The following is a 13101-nucleotide window of genomic DNA, read 5'->3' as shown; positions in this document are numbered from 1 at the left end:
GTGCTCAGAGGACTAAAGAAAACGGTGTTTAAAGAATTAAGGGAAAGTACGATGACAGAGAATCAACGAATGTAGAATCTCAAAAAAGAAGTAGCAATTATGAAAAAGAGCAAAATGTCAATTCTGGAGTTGAAAAATATGACAATGACCCATGTGGCACAGGGTTGGGGATGGCCTCTAGGGACTGTAGATCTGAGGGTGTCAGCATTATACGTCGTATCATCGCACTGGAAACAATTTCAATGTCTATCGCCTGGCGAATGGATAAACAAAGTGCGGTATATCCATACAACAGAAGACTATCCCACCAGAAGAAAAGAACAAACTTCTGATACGTGTTATAAGATGAATGAACCTCAAAACCACTACGCTAAATGAAATAAGCCTGATGTAGAAGATTACATATTACAGGACACTATTTATATGAACTGTCCAGAGAAAAAAATGGTCTATAAAAAGGATTAGTGACTGCCTAGACTGGGGCAAGGAGGAGTGGGGGGGAGATTGATTCTAGGTGGACATAAGGAAGTTTGGGATGATGGTAATATTCCAAAGCTAGATTGTGGTGATGACAGCACAACCGTATACTTGTATGAAAAAATCAGTGAATCTTACACTCACCATGAATGAAATTCATGGGATGTAAATTATATCTCTATGAAGCTGTTTTTAAAAAAAAGCAATAAAAAACTCTTATAGAGTTTAGTTAGAAGATTTTAATTCAGTCCAGCAAGTAGAGTTAAAAAGCAAAAGCTAAACGTGTCATCATTCTGTGTTGCCTGATTCCTCTGCCTGGAGGACAGTGTTTCAGGTACCTCCTTCCCAGCTAAGCTCCTCCGTGGCTGACTTCATAAAAGGGAACGAGCAAACAAAAACCCTAGTGGGCTGGTTAGTGTGTATTTTGGTTTAGTTAATTTCCCAGTGTTCAATGCTCATCAAATATTCTCACCATGAAAACTCTTCTAATCCAGCTCCTGCCTCTTTCTCACACACCCACCCTTGCCTCTTTTGCCTTAGGATTCTGAACCTTCACCGTTTGCAACTGGATGTTAAAAAAAAAGAAAGGACAAAAAAAAAACAAAAAAAGCCCATGTTGCCTGCATTTAAAGCACACTGCTCATGCTGTGGCAACATCTGTCACTCTCTCCGCAGCAGGGCCATCAAACTGTCAGGGCTAAGTGAAGTTTTGCTGATCCAATGTACTCCTCCTCCGGGGAGCCCTGTCAGAAGCATTGGGCTGTGATGGATATAGATGTACGCTCTTTGGGTGACTTGCATTTTTTTGTCATTGCCCATTAAAGACGTGGTAATTATTTACTCATCTGTAGCATGGAGTCAGAGGCACACAGACAACACCTGTTGTTCTTTGCTTGGAAAGCTGCCTCCAAATGCATTCCCCTTACTTCCCTTCCAATCATGGTGCCCTCTCCACCCACGAGGTGTGTCCTCTGCCCTGTTGGCCAGAGCCCTAAACTCTACCTTGGGTACAATTACATGTGCTAGGGGACTTGCAGGCACTTTCCAGATGGGTTTCACTGTGCAGTGAGGTCACTAAGGAAGCCAGGGAGACAGAGTGCAGCTCCTCTTTAATCAGAGAAACTGACGGGCAATTGCACGCTGGCAAAGTAGGCCACCCCTCCAGCAGAACTGTAGGCAGCGGCGTTAATCTGGAAGCACTGATCACCAGACCTCATAGCAGGGAGGAATTCTGTGCTTCCATTTGGAAGGACAGAATGCATTCTCCCACCGAGTACTTGGATAATTGGAAGAATTAAGGAATAAATACATGATTCCATTTGGATCCAGTACTAATTGGAATGAGCCAAATAATCAGCTCACCAGCGTGAAGCACAACCCCGTACCTTCCTGCTGCAGAGAGGATTTCCCTACGTAAGGAGTCCCCACGGCCCCTGCATCAACAGTGAGAGTGCCCGCTCCCGTCAAGTCCCCCGTGGGATGCTCCTGTGTCATGTCTTCTGCCAGCTGGTTTCCGAGTCAGAAAAAGAAAGCCTTGTGAGTATGTTGAAACAGAAATGGAAGACCAGTGTCACCGTGAAGCTGGGCTCTGGCCACCGACCTCAGGCAGAGGTGCCTGCAATATCACAGAGCAAGTTTCAAGGGTTTGATGATTCATTAGAGAGAAATCAATCTATCTGAGGAGCTCAGAGTCCAGGACAAAGTTCTTAGGCAATCCCGGTGCCACCACTTCAGTCAAAGCCTTCCACGTCCTAAGAGCAAAAACACTCAAGGCAGGTAAAGCTGCGCTTTCTTCGATATTGACAGCTGAGTTCTCATGCCCTTGCTGGAGAATGAATACTTCATTTTTTTTCTTAGTGTCGATGAGAGCTAACAAAACAAAGCTGTTCCCTTTATGTAAGAATTCAGATTATATTTTTCCTTCTGATAGATTCACAGTTGCAGATTCTTCCACCCACCCATCCACTCATATTTCTATTCATCCACCTTCCTTGGCTTTACTGGGTATCCAATACAAGCCAGGCCCTCTGTTAATTGTTCCACTTTATAGATGAGGAAATGCAGTTTCAAAATAATTAAAGAACTTGGTCAAGTTCCATATCTAATAAGTGGTGGAGCTGGTATTTAAAAACCTGATTTTTCAGACTCTAAGAGCCCAAGTCCTGACGTGGATGGGAGAAATACTAAGTTTCAAAGTCAGATCAATTAATAATAAATTTTAAAATAGTAAATTAAAAAATACACCCGAAGAAAAAGCATTCATAGGCCCTTCAAAATGCTACCAATCACAGTAAAAACATTCTCAGAAATTCTCACCTGAATTCAGCGTGTGTCTACAGGGTTTGCATTTTTACACATCAAATTCTCCACCTACTGCATTAGTTTCCTTTTCTGCCCTAACTCCTTAGAGCCCTTCCCTTCTCTCATTTTTGCTAACAAAATCTTAACAGCAAGGATTCCGTTAACTCAAAATGAACTGATATATGTCTCAGCAATAATTATATTTTATCCAGCCAATTGCCCCCTTCCTTCTTGTACAAAGGGAACTGTCATAGAAATGCAGAATTGCTCCTAAGGGTTTAATGCAGACAAATACCATCTCCCATCCAGGCTGCTCTACTCTCCCCAAGTATAAGCATCCCTGGGCTTGTTTTGGGACCTTTTAATTGATAGGAAAATTTTTATTATTTCTAGAAAAAAGGATATTGCAGTCTTATTTTCAGAGGGTAGCTTTTTTGCTGAAGGGCTTTTGGCTGCTGTTGGCGGAGTGCCGTGAAAATAATGTACACCTTCTGTTGGGGACACTTCTCCTCTTTAGAACTATCAGCATTGGGGCACAGTCTAGACGAAAAGAAAAAAAGGCAAGGACACAGATGATTCCAGTAAGATGGAGGGAAGAATGGGACATATCTTTTAGGAACCTAAGATTTGTGAACCACAGACATGAGCACAAGCCAAATAAATAGTTCTTTAATGGTGGGGGGAGAGTTCCAATAAATTGATTGATGAGGTATTTTTCATGCTCTAAGATGACACCACTTGGCAGTCGCGCCAGAAAACGTTAAGTTCCTGATCCCAACCCAACGTACTCCATGCTCATAATAGATACAGCCGTACACTGATCATGGGCAGGAGAGACGTATTTAAATGTATTATAACAGCACAAGCAGGTGTAGTTAAGAGGCAGGGGAGGAGGAGACTTACAGGTAACATATAAATAACCGTATCTATTTCGCTTGAAGTAGAAATTCCAATATATCTTCTATGCACATGGGCGGAAGTGTGACATGAAAAGGACAAAATCATACCACTTGTTGTCAGAAAGCCTGAGTTCGAATCCCTCGCTGACTCTTGTTTGGAGGCACCCTAGCTCACTCCTCTGAGTTGCATTTTCCTGATTTAAAAGTATTTAAAAGTGAAGTTGTTGGAGTAGAAGTTCTCGTCTACCTCAAGCTCTGTGACCCAGCTTTCTAATGGGAGGAAACGAATATGCACCTGAGTTAGGTTTCTGAGTTGAATCAGCTGTGGCTTTTATAGACACTGCATAGATCTCACATTTTAAAATATTATCCTCTCCTAATAAAAATATGATAATCTGTATAAATGAGGAAAATTCTTTACTTAGATACTATAAACTTTCTGCCGAAGAAGAAAATGAGAAAATTGTGACTTGCCTGGGAAGATAGTTAAACATAGTAATTTCATGGAGAGAAGCCTGAGTGAGGGTTTGCTTTTTATGAACACCTTGATTACGGTAAGGGGGCCCTCAGAGGAATAAAGTAAGATCGCGAACTGTATGAGGCTGGAATCTGGCTTGACTGGCTTGGATGTTTTTGCCCCAGATTATTGAAAAGAATGAGGAGCAAATTTTTCTTTTCATCTATCTATCCTGCATGCCAGGGGTTCTCAGCGGAGTGATCTGGACCCCAAGAGACATTTAACAATGTCTCAGGACATTTTTGGTTGTCACAATGGAGGAAGGTGGCTTGCAACTGACAATTAGTGAGTAGAGAGGACGGGGTGTGGCTAAACATCCTGTAAGGTGCAGAACAGCCCCTCATAACAAAATACCACCCAGCCTAAAATGTCAGTAGTGCCAAAGTGGGGAGACCCTGCTATACACTGACAGTATAAAGAGACCACAGTGAGTTATTCCTGAACTCTGTGGGTCAAATTGATAAATGTAACATGCAATGGATCAAATAAAGAAATATGGAGACATCACCATCAGAGGGTGAGCATCCCCATGGCAGAAAGCAGAAAGAGCAGGTCTTAATAAAGTAACTGACAATAACCACGGCAAGAATATTTCAATAAAAAGTGGGCAGAACATCAGCTTTCTAGAGGCCATTACCAGAGGTATCCATCCAGCACTTTTCAGAGGATACTGTGGTTTTCTTGTTCTTTAATGGTGCAGCTCATAAACGCCAGATGGGTGCAGTGGGGTATCCATTGCCAACCATGTAATCTAACCAGCATCTCTCCTCCCTCTGCTTGAATCTCACACTCACCAGACAATCTGATTATAGTCTGGCTTCTCATGTAGCACCTCCTAAAGGAGGATAATGTGCTGACCAAAGAGATAAAATTGGCTCTTTGGCTGTTTCTCCTCACCTATCATAGCTCCGATACTGATTTGATGAAATGGCATTTTGATTTATGAGATGAAACCTTGGGAATTATGGTATGAGTCAGTCCTGTGGGAGGCACCCAAACACCCGAGTCCCTACCATAGACCACCGTGAACTTGTTAGATAACACCGTCGTGGATGGTCAGCCAAACGTTATCCCGGGGAAGTGTCACGTTCATAGCCTAAAACTGCAGCACCAGGAAGAGCAATGGGTTAAAAGGAAATCATGTAACATATAAAATCTTCTTCATATTTTTTTTCTAATAGAGATAGAGACAGGCTATGGGAAATAATAAGGGTTAACTTTGCAATGACCTGTAGCCTCTTGAATAAGAAGCTCAGTGTATACTACACGACTTACAGGCTAGTGATCTGTCTCTTTTACATGAAGAGTATCTTCCTCAAAATGGGAGAAAAAAAATGTTTCAAAGGGGAAATATGAAACTAACTTTTTTAACGTTAGAATGGGGAAATCGGGGCTAAGTTGGTCAATCGGCCAAAAAAATTCCCAAATGGCAAGGTAAGATCTTCTGGGACTGCCTTGAGGTAAAGCCAATTCAATTAGTTTCTGCAGCATAACTGTCAGGACCCAAAAACTAGGTGGAATAATGAACTGATTAAAACCTGTAATTGCAATTCAATGGGGGAAACCATTCATCACAAAGATGGCAATGTTCCCTACATTCCAGATTGCACAGAGCAGAGCAGACGCTAACAAAGGCAAGAGTCAGGGGGCCTGATGCAAGTCAGAGGAGGAGGAACACCACATCGCTCAATAAGAGAACGCGGGGCTAGCCGGAGTACAGGGCTCGGTCTCCATCCAGCAGAGTTCTGCTTTCTGACCTAACAACTGAAATGCAGGCTTCTCTCTCACGCTGTCCTCCAGGACTACGCTGAGGGTACACTTTTAGTGTCACAACTAGCAAATTTCCTGGATCTGACCCAAAGCAACACTAGTCAGCGCTCTCGGTTTTCCCCTGACGTTTTGCCCGTCTTTTTCTCTTTCATTTTCTATCTTTGAACCCATATTGCTTTCTACCAAGGACCAGCCAGCTGTTTCTCTGAAGGACCAGATAGCCACTATTTTGAGCTTTGGCAGTGGGGGGTTGGGTGGGGGGGGTCACACTGCCTCTACTGCAGCCTTTCAAGTCTGCTGTTGTGTCTCAAACACAGTCACAGAAAACGTATTAACAAACGAGTGTGGCTGTACTCCATCCAGTAAAACTTTATTTATAAAAAGTAGGTGGTGGGTCAGGTTTGGTCTGGGGGTTGGAGATTGCTGACCCTCGCTCAGCATACACCACAGCGACTAAAAGAACAAGTAAAGCAAAGTAATAATCAAAATAAATGAACAGTATGTAAAAACTTCCTTCATTTCTTGAAAGACATGGTGGTCATTTTGTATTAAATGGCATCTTCCTCTGAGAGCTAAGAAGAGCTCTGGACCAGCCAGTAATAAAAAGCTGTAATGAGAGTAGGAATGCTGGGAGTAGAGAGCCTGGGAAAGGCATGAAGCATACGTCATGTCATTCATCCGTCCGTTCATTCACTCCCTCAACAATATTTGTGTGGCTCTCTGTTCCAAACACTTTTCTAGGTTCTAGGAATGACAAGGAACAAGATCAAAACTGTCCTTGGTCTCTGGGATATCATACTCTGACAGTAAGAGGCAGACAACGAACAGATAAATACATAAGCAAGAGAATTTCAGATAATGAAAGCTAATATAAAGGAAATAAAGCAAAGATGCTATATGGACCGGATGTAAGTGGAAGAGCTACTACCATACTTTGGGAAGTTGGAGAAGACCCTTCTGAGATGGTCCTTTCAGGTGAGACCTACTGGTGCTAAGTCTCCTGCAAAAGGATTTAAGGAAAGAAATAACAGAAGACACAGTGGTGGTTAGAGCATACAGTTGGCATGAAGGAGACAGTATCAAATATGAGGTGAGAGAGGCAAGCTCAAGCCAAGCCAGGCCTTGGGATCAGGTTTAAGAGCTTGAGTGTTATTTCTAACGTGAGGGGAAGGAACTGTCTGGTTTGAAGGAGGAGATCCATAACCTAACTAGGACAGCTCTTCCTGGGGTGTGCGGCTGGACTAATGGAGGGGTTGAGAGGACGGGGAATGGGAAAGTAAATCAGGAAGCTCTTGCATGATGGTGGCTTGGTTTGAAGAGGTGCTTTTTTCTCTAATTACTACTGTGTTAATTTATTTATAATTGAGATCTTGGTATTTCAAGCTCTATTACCTTTAAAGAAGTGACTTCTACCAAAAGAACCAAGGTCTGGTCCATTTGTTAGCTTAACTCTTTAATCACTAATGTTCTACACAAACCCCCTTCATTTCATCAGTTTCTAATTTAAGGATCAGTTATAGGACCTACTGGACAAATTAGCTGTTGGGTTTCAGAACACAATCTCCAATATTTTAGTCAGGGAATATGCTTTATTCCAGTATCATTCTACAGCATTTAAAAACTTTTTTTTAACTTTTCTTTTTTTTTCCCCTTTTTTTTCGGGGGGGGGCAGTTAATTACATTTATTTATTTATCTTTAGTGGAGGTGCTGGGGATTGAACCCAGGACCATTGTGTATGCTAAGCATGCTCTCTACCACTTGAGCCATAGCCTCCCCTCTAAACATTTTTTTTTATTAACAGACAAGTTCTGTTTAGTGGCATTTAAAGGTATGAGTTGTTTCCTCTGTAAGACAGCAAAATAAAATGAATACAGTTTAGCTAAGAAACAAGCAAAAAGCAGCATGTTTCCGCTCAATAGCAGATTCAAAGATAGCTGTTTCTCCTTCACTTTGTGGGTGGGATCTCACTGACCTCTATGAATAAGACCCCTCAGTCCTACTGGCTACTACACAGATTTTCCTCTCTGTCCTGTAGACGGGTGTGCCCATTTCTGACTTTCATAATGTCTCTTTGTTTAATTCCACTGGAATAATTTTTTACGGCTTTGACTAACATCTAACACTCATCTTCCTGCCCTACCTTCTTACCATGCTCCTGTCCGACACTTCTGACTGAAAACGGTAACTACTCACCAGCACTTGAAATATTTGCATCCTGCCCCTGCTACCACCTCACACTACGAGGGTCTAAAACATTAAAAGCAATTTTTCTTTTTTTTTTTTTGCTTCCTCGCCCTTCCCTCCACTGAAGCATCTTTTATGGAAAGTCTTCTTTGCTACAGATGATCCTTTAGCCTCAAATCTCTGGAATCATCTTTGACTACTCCTTGCTTGTCTCTCCAGATCTTTCCCAGAGCTTTGAGGTTTGTTAGTCCCTCCTCCATCCACAAACTGAACCCACCGAAACCTGAATCCTAACACATACCCTGGGGGACTGACTTTCCTCTTTGCTTCAAAAGCACAATTAGGTGCCTCCCTGCTTCAGTAACTCCCGATAACTTGCAGATTTCATCAATGTGTGATCTTGAGTGACTTCTTCAGTTTTTCCCATGACTTTGTAAACATGAACACTTTGCCAGAAATGACTGGTTTCTTTAATCTCTCTTACAACAGACTCTTTTCTCGAAATTCTTGCAGTCAGAAGGGATATCTTAGAATTTTTTTTGCGAAAAAAGAATACCAATACCATGTTAGAAATTGAGAGTGAGCCCTATTAATTCCTGTCCACTGATCTCGCCCAGCTTACCTAATACTTGCCAACTCATTTATTTAAATATGCCCATCTCTAAAAACCACAAAGTGAAAATTGCAAAGTTCTCCTAAACCATTCAATCAATAAAAAATGTTTGAGTCTTTGCTGAGTGCAAGGTATTTAGATCATTTTTGTGTGGAGATTAAAGTATAAAGCAGTTGCTCAGTCAATTACTTCACAAATAAATGCTGGTTATTTACCAATATACAACGTATCATATTATACTGTCCTATAATTCTTTCCCTGGAGATGTACTGGTGGTCAACGGTCATATAACAACCTGATTTTCAAACTATTCTACATAAATTATGCAGGAAGATGAGCAGGTTAAAGAGAGAAGCCAGCATTTGTTTGCAAATTACTACGACTAAGAGGTAGGCAATCTGTTAGGGGCTTTAGTGTGTTTTAACAGGAAATCTTCACAAGAACACGGTCAGTATTTTCCACTTCCATCAGAGGAGAAACATAAAGTTCAAAGACATAAAAATCCCAAAGAATTAACTTCTAAAATAAGTCAACAAACTGATGGAGTGTTTTCTGGGGTGGGTGTTGGGATATCAGGACGATCAAGACGGACACAGCATTTGCCCTGGTGGGATACAGATATTACTGCTGATGACAGAATCAGACTTGAATCAGATCATCCAGACACCGGAGTCCTAACCCCTTCTCTAAGTGAGGGTTCCTTCTCTTCCACTCCTCTTTCACCTCCTGGAATATGAGGAACTATCTCCTCCGAGCTCCAGGGAACACCATCTGTGGCCAGGACCCTTCTTGGGTGAGCGCCTGCGTCTGTCTGTAGCACCTGAACAGTCCAGCTTCATTTTGATCTTCCTGTGTGGGTTCAGTCCCCGCCTGGTCACCGCATCCCTTCCATCAGTCTACAGCCTCAGTCTTTCCAGGCCTTGAGCCAAGGCAAGCTACAGGAGTTGGCAGGTCAGACAGGGATCTGGACTCAATTCCACAGTCCAGTGCCTGGTTGCAGCCGTTTGCAGTCGGGGCTCAATGCCAATCCCAGCTGGGAAAAGAGGCTGTTTCTCCCTATCTCTTACAGCAGGTGCATGATTCATAGGGTTGGGTTGGCCATGTCCATATCTCAACCTGGATGATCAGTTTTCTCAGAAACAGGAGCTCAGTCTTGAGCTTCATAGGATTTGACTAACCCTGAAACCTCTTCCTACTGATTACAAGTCCCCTCTCTTTCTCTGGAATGTTGCTCCTTGTCCAATAACTGGTTGAGAGCTTGTTTTAATCTCAGCAGATCTCCTCAGAACAAAGATGCTGTCACTCACAAGAAATGAGAGCTCGGTGAGGATTCCAGAGGTCTTGTGTGTTGGTGTGGAGGCAACTGAGGATGGAGGGGCATTAGGATAAAACTCTTCAGTGCTACTCCACTTTGGAAGACAGCAGAGAAATGGACAGAGGTTCCAAAAAACACTTGTGACTCTTACAGAAAGGAGATGGAAGATAGAACCATTTTCATCAGAATATCTCTTCCGATTCAGAAATGGTATTGGGGATATCTCATTAGTTGAGTTTCTATCATTAGAACAATTAGAATGGAGAGCCATGCTGTGTTTTGAGAATAGCAGAGTAGAGCTTCATAGCAGAGCATCACTGGGCCTTTTTGACGGGCCCCTGCAGGCCTTTCCATCCTCACCTACGGAGGCCTCCCACCTCCTCAGACTTTACTCACCACCAATTCTCTCTCTCTGAAGATCCCACCTGTTCAAGGCTGTTTGGGACTCCCTCCACATGCTCCCTCCTCTTTCAAGAATATCACCCTCCCTTCTCTCCTCTCCTACCAGCTCCCTGCGCTCTGTTTCGTTAGAAAATTCTCACTTAGCCTTCAAATCCTGCCCAAAGTTTGCCTCCCCTGGAAAGCCTTTCCTTTCCTGTTCTCTCCAACAAAACACTCCCTGCTCGTTAACATTTCTGGACTTTTACATGTGTATGTCACTGCAAATGTCACACTGTGATTAGTTTACCCCCTTCTGGGCCAGGCATACTCCTAGAATGCCTCCTGGGCAGTGATGGTGTTCATTCATCTGTGTACCCAGCAGTGCCTGGATTCGTGCAGTAACTGGATCGGAATGGGTTTGCTGGCTGTCCGGTTCCAACAGTGCAGCTAGGAGTGGCTGGGAGGCACAAGGGGAGTCAGGAGGTATGTGAATGTGGGATGAATTGTGAGGGATGAATGCATAAGTCTGAGACTTCGGGAACCCGCTGTCTGACTGAAGCGCACATCAGAATCACCTCCGGCTGTTTAACTAAATCCATGCCTTTGGGTTCAATCACTCAGGGAAATTCAGGACATCCTGATTTCAGATGGGGCTGGGACACCAAAACTTAAAAAAAACAACAACAAAATCTCCATGGGTGATTCTAATGCCAAAGCCAAGTTAAGAATTCTGTTAGTCATTCTAAGCAAGCAGCTTAACAACCCCTTTTCCTCTTTGCAGATTCTTCCAAGGTAAATGACTGCCCACTGCCTGAGTGGATTATTCTAAGTACCAAATAAGAGTGATTAGAATTAGGAGTATGTGTGTCTGGTGTGTGTTTGTCTGGGGGGGGGTGTGTGTCTGGTGTGTGTGTATATGTGCATTTTATATGACAAGTTAGTCTGCTGTGAGAAAAGAAAGCATCTGGACTAAATTCTTTTCAAAAATGAGTGAGGTAGACAGAGAAAACTAATTAAACATAAAAGAGAACAGATTGTCATATGGTTAGGCTAGAAGTCAGCAGACCCAAGTTTTCATCTTGACTCTGTCACTAGTTAGCTATTTGCCCTTCGACACTGTAATCCAAGCCGCTTACTCTGAGAGTACATTAAAGTTTACAAAGTGTTCTCCCATATGTTGATTGACCTGAGAAGCAAGCAGGAGAGCTATTTCCCCCTGCTTCTACAGTTGAAAAGTAACGAGCCTCAGAGTGGATAAGGAGCTTGAACATGGGTAAAGCCAATTCATATGAATTAATATGCATGCTAGAGATGAAATTGAGTCTAAACCAGAAACTTCATCTCTGTCCTCTGTAACTCCTTCCAAGCTCAATGGCAGGTATGATTGTGTTAATTTAAAAAGACTCACTTAAAACAGTTACCACACCTTATACAGACCTATAACTTTCTTTTTGCTATTGTGCCTCCAACAGATATGTGCAACGTCATGGAATTTGGAACCAAACTCACTAAAATCATAGAGGACTAAGATTATCCCACGATTATTGACTGACAGAAGCGCCATGCATTTAAATATTCAAGTATATTGAAATAAAATGAAAGAGAAATTTGAAGAGCTTTTTTCTTTTTTTTAATAAAGGACCTAAAAAGGGCACAGAAAGGCCATTAGAATATACTTATCCAATGGAGATGAATATACTTATCCATCATGGAGAGTTGATTTTACCTTCAGATGAAAGGAAAATGTTACAGGACCGGGAGAGAGAAATGTATCTGCAGGAAGAATCAGTCACGTCTACAGCCCCAGGGCCCACGGCTCTAGTTATCTGAAATCTAAACTTTTCGGTAGCCTCATGACAGTTCTCTCCTTCTTTCATCCCCCCTCCCCCTGGGTCCCACACTTTTATTCTACCAGAGTGATTCTGAAAAACTCACATCTGCAAAAACATTTTCCATTGTCCCCTACTACACACAGGATGAAGACCAAGCTCCTGGATGTAGCACTGATGACATTTCTTTACTTAACTGCTCCCGAGGCTCATCCTTCTCCACACCCCATCTGACCCACACACTCTGGAAAGACTAGACTATTCTGCTTCAATTAATGCTCCTAGAATTATCTGCATATGTGCACACAGTATCTTCCCCTTTGCTTAAAATAACCTTCCGTGGTCCATCTGCTTGGCAAACCATAACCATTCCCTGAAGATCCCGCTTTCTCAGGGACTGCAGGTGAAGTTAAGCAGTTCCTCCTCTGTGTGTCCAAAAGGCTTCATTCTGATCAATTTCCCTTTTAAGACTGAGAGCCTGGGATGAGGTCCAGGTTATCACTCAACTTGGTCCTCACCAGCCCCACGTACCGTGTCTAGCATGTATCATCAGTATAATCATATTTGTTGATCCAATGAACATTTTAGAGACGAGCTGGAGTTGATGAGTGAAGACACTCCTCCAGCAAAAAAAAAAAAAAAAAAAATAGAATACCAGTGAGGGAAAGAAAAAAAAAAACTGCTCTGAGCTAGCTATTCACAAGCTTCAGTACAAAGAAATCTAGGCTCTTGAGAATTCTGAGAAATGGGGCTAATTAATCAAAGCGACACTGGAGAGTGAGATGACTTTAGGTCATTTAGTCCTGCCAGGACT

At 42.5% G+C, this 13101-nt stretch overlaps 1 protein-coding gene across 1 annotated transcript in view; it reads right to left on the bottom strand.

Moving 5' to 3' along the window:
• AGBL1 (AGBL carboxypeptidase 1) overlaps positions 1-13101 on the bottom strand; it is a 645810-nt gene that overhangs the window by 59341 nt on the left and 573368 nt on the right. The window lies entirely within an intron of this gene.

The sequence above is a fragment of the Vicugna pacos genome, chromosome 27, assembly GCF_048564905.1.
Source record: "Vicugna pacos chromosome 27, VicPac4, whole genome shotgun sequence".
NCBI classification, from domain to species: Eukaryota; Metazoa; Chordata; class Mammalia; order Artiodactyla; family Camelidae; genus Vicugna; species Vicugna pacos.
The sequence above is the reverse complement of the archived record's forward strand: the minus strand, read 5'-3'. Positions and strand labels throughout refer to the sequence as shown.